The sequence below is a fragment of the Halyomorpha halys genome, unplaced genomic scaffold, assembly GCF_000696795.3.
Source record: "Halyomorpha halys isolate HHAL.00 unplaced genomic scaffold, Hhal_1.1 Scaffold52.1, whole genome shotgun sequence".
NCBI lineage: Eukaryota > Metazoa > Arthropoda > Insecta > Hemiptera > Pentatomidae > Halyomorpha > Halyomorpha halys.
In genome coordinates, this window is record NW_027104988.1 from 434,744 (window position 1) to 439,297 (window position 4,554).

Here is a 4,554-nt window from a genome sequence, read left to right on the forward strand (position 1 = left end):
TAAGTAATGTATATATCTAAAACAGTACATATCTAAACTGTAGAGATCAAAATGCTAATAACAAAAGTTTTTATAAAACGTAAACGTACGTAAATACCTATGTGTATTAGGTCTTGCAGGATAAACAATTTTTGCTGTAATTTTCCTGAAGACTTTTATACTGTATTAAAAGTCATTCAAAATACCTTTGAGGTCCTTTTCACTTGATATGTTCGCTTCTACAATTAGTGAAAGAAAATATACTCCCGATTAATGGAAAATAAAATACCTCCTATACATCTGTATAATAACAATATTAATATAAATAGCAATAACATAAATAACAATATTAATATAAATAACAATATTAGGGGTATTCATGATCTTTAGTTTAACATGTTAAAGCGTGTTAAATGGAAAAACTTATGTTAAATGGAGAAATATTTCCTTCTTTTACCAAGCTAAAACGACATAACATGTAGCATGACTGAGAGTCTGTTGCTAGGTTATGTTAAATGGAAAATGACGTCACGAAACAGACCAGCTGAACTTGTCACCGTTTTATTTGTTGTAGTGTTAGGTTACTTACTCATAGTTTGTGTTTTGTTTTTTTCTTTTGTCTTGTGTTTTGGACTTTTTGAAAAATACAATTAGTAGCCAAACGTTTACACTTCTAATTTTCACTTATTTTAGGCATGTTGTACTAAATTACTGTAATAAAAACTTAGAATTAAACAATAACATGAAGTTTTGGAAGGAAAGGTTACGAAACAGGTTGCTTAGAAAATCCGCTAGGAGCTCTTATGCATTTATAATTTAACATGACTTTAAATAGGGCTGCTCACAATGCTATACTTATAACATTTAACATGGTAAAATATTTTACATTTAACACAATATCATGAATACCCCTATTTAATACTATGTATTGTTATTTATTTAATATTGTTATTATTAATATTGTTATTGATATTAATATTGTTATTTATGTTAATATTGTTATTTATAATAAAGAAGGGGGAAAAAATACACAGTAACATGGGCAATGATAAACACATAGTAAAATTACATATTTTCATTATCAGTCCGTTAATTATTATCACAAGAAAAGATTACAAGAAATCCAGCGTTTCTTCTGCCCTTTTTATTTTTATTTTTTCCCCTTAGTTATGTACAAATTATTACACCCTTCTAGTGGAAAATGGAAATGGAGAGAAAAATAAGAACATCAAACGTGCCTTTAATGGTAGCAGAAAGAGCTTAGCAACAGAAAAAAAGGTCTCTGTTTTTCCTTCTCCATTTAATTATCTTTGCCATTATTTAAGCACTTGAAATAATATTTCCAGGTTTTTTATTTTACAAAAGTCCCATTTCACTAAATACAAACTCAATCCCTCAAGTTCGAAGCTCAAAACTTTGCGGAGAACAAAATACTTCAATAGAAAATATAAATTTATAACGACAGTAAATATTTTTCATAAACTATTTTTTCATTTTATTTAGTTATCAATAATGAAAAAATGATAATATAGCAGCAGTAATGATAATTCATTAGAAGAAAATGTTAATTATCAATGCTCACGTTATTTGTACACGTATCATTTAAATTTAATAATATAATCATGATGTAGAAGCAGCAGGAAGAGTCATCAAAATATTACTCGTTTCATTTTAAAACCACAAGGATTTTCATCATTTCATTAAATATACAACAAACATTACCGCAATTTTCTATCACATTGCCAACAATCATCTCAATGTATCATTGCACCATCACGATGAGTAAAACATAAAATAAACATAATAGAGGAGAAAAGTGGGTGCAACAAACTTGGAGGAAGAATAAAGGAACTTTTCCTAGACAGGAAAAACGTTTAGAAAAAGACATTCTTTTTAGGGCAGTGACCCGGCCGGGAAGGGTGGGTTACACAGCGAAAATTGATAATGAATCAACTCTTGGGTTTGTTTAAAGAAGATGTACACCAGTAAAAATTCAAAGTCGGAACCTTTTAAAGGCTTTGGGTGAGTTTATCTTCTATATTCAAGCAGAGCGTAGAGGGAAGTTTAGAAAATATTCTTCGGTTTGATGTTCAGCATTTTTTTATAACATATTCTTATCTTATGTATAGGCCTGATGTTTTTATGAACTAAAAATGTAGGATAAATTAATTAAAACTGGGAATCATTAAATTGTCAACACCACTTAATCTTTAATAAACATATATTAACATTTTGACGGATCACATTGGGATCCTCTCTAAGCTAGAACGACTACGACTAGTAATAACTTTGTAATCTAATTTGTTTATTTTTTTTATTATTTTTTTTTTAATTCATACAAAAAAAACATGTTAACCAATTTTTTAACTCACATAGACTCCACTTGCACAGCACTCACTACTTACCTGCAACAAATAGAGAAAAATAATTATTATTTTTTTTATGAATGTGGATTAGATATACCATATTAAAAATACAAATGGACAGCAATTTCATTTATTCTGAATAATTATATAGTAATATAGTTATACTTAAATACAATTAGTTTTAAAAGATATTTAAATTAGAACCATTGTAAAAATTTAAACATTACTACTTTTTTTATTGACAAAAAGAATCGATCAAGGGACGAGATATTCACACCTACACCGCACACCTGAAAAGCTGGCAGAAAGTATATTTCTTTTCCAAATTTCCAGTCATATATGGTAATTTAATTGAGTAGCAGATTTTTTGAGTATTTAATCCGACTTGAACCAGAACAATTATGCAACAACATACTGTCGATGAGGATTGATTTGGAATGATGATGAAGAAAGTTTAGGGAAAAATGATATTTTTATTCATCAGATGAGGAAATTTAGTTACAAGAATTCATGTTATATTTTTGTTAAAACATAATATATCTAATTCTGAACATGTCGGATAAGTTCTTATTACATTGTATGTAATATTTTTTAAACCTAAGTAAACGTTTCCTTACATAAATTTGAATATTCAATGTTTGACATAATATTCACATATAGTGAGAACATATACTTTTTCAGTTACAAATTCTCAATCTTCAATTATTTTAAGATTCTAAGTTCTTAAAACTACATTAAATAATATTATATTTATCTTATATACAATTAAATTAATGAAGACATAAAGGACAATTTTACGCGCGTGCATTTGACTGGTATTATTGATGTATTAAACATCAGAACTATTTCTATAAATAATTTAGAACTCTAGTTATGGATACTACTAGAACTAAAAAAAAAAATTGAAATACTTCGAGGATGGGGAGCCAACTTCACAGAGGTGTTATCGATGAAAGTATGGTTCCATGGGGAGGACGTCTAGGTTTTCGGCAATATATCTCAAGCAAGTGACGGCGTTAAATTATACAAATTGTTACCTGAAGGTTACACTTGTAATATCAAAATTTATATCAAAAAATGAAACGAGCATTGAAAAATCACATTCTCATGATTAGTAATAAGATTGCTAAATGGCTATTATTTGAGGACCGCATACTATTTACTGACAGTTATTACACAAGTGTCCCTTTGGGTGAAGAACTTCTAGAGATATTTTTAGTACTGTAAAAATAAACCAAAATTGTCTACTACTGCAGGCAAAACAACAACAAAAACGTGGTGGAATTATGAGTTCTGAAAATCCTAGCGGTGTAAAATTTCTGAAATGGACTGAAAAAAGACCAGTTTGCGCGTTAACTACCTTGAAGAATCACTGGTTTAAATTTGTGCAAATAACGGATGGCAAAGTAAAGCCGCATGCTGTGCTTGATTATAATATTGATGTTGATTTATCAGATCAAATATCGGGGTATTACAGTTGTTTACGAAAAACCATTAAATGGTACAGAAAAGCAGTAATACAATTAATAGGAAGAACTTCCCTCGTGAATGGTTGCCATATTCAGAAAAGATGGGGTACTAAAAATATGAATATGTTACAATTTAGGGAAGTTATTGTTGATCACTTTTGGCCAACGAAAATAAAATACGGTCACAGAAACATGTTCTTCAAACATATGAGGGATCTGTAAGAGTCCCGTAAGCGATGCAAGGAATACTATAAAAATATGTCCAATAAAAAAGGCAGAGATTATGCCACTAACAAAACTACAAGGGCTAAGGCGTAAAGTGGGCATTGCGAGGGACAGCCAACACTTTCCCTGAAATGCTTTAACAAATTATACAAGCGACACTATAATAATGAACTTATAAATAAAATAATATTGAATTTTTATGTTAAATTTATTGAATTAGAGTTATATATGTATATATATAATACTGAATTATTATGTTTATGTCATTGAACAAAAGTTATGTTATTAATTATAATTGTATTTAAAAATAAAAATAAATGAATATAAGTCAAATGTTCATTATTTGTCGGCAATATGGAAATTATTTCTACTTACTTGCAACTTTTTGTATTTACCATGGTTGTAATAGAAACGAATTATCGAGAGTTTTTTTATTTTATTTTATTTCATTTTTTTTTTAATTTTTAATTTTTTTTTACTTATTTATTTTATTTTAGTATGTATGAGATCATTCA

The 4,554-nt window shown here is 28.3% G+C and overlaps 1 protein-coding gene across 12 annotated transcripts in view; it reads right to left on the bottom strand.

Moving 5' to 3' along the window:
• Positions 1-4,554, bottom strand: part of Evi5 (ecotropic viral integration site 5) — a 265,049-nt gene that overhangs the window by 54,461 nt on the left and 206,034 nt on the right. The window contains exon 1 of one of the 12 annotated variants that reach the window (XM_067047088.1): positions 2,352-2,380. The exons of the other annotated variants lie outside the window; for them this stretch is intronic. The gene's annotated coding sequence lies outside the window, so the exon portion shown is untranslated. Of the gene's footprint in view, positions 1-2,351; positions 2,381-4,554 lie in introns of those variants that run through there. 12 annotated transcript variants of the gene reach the window in all.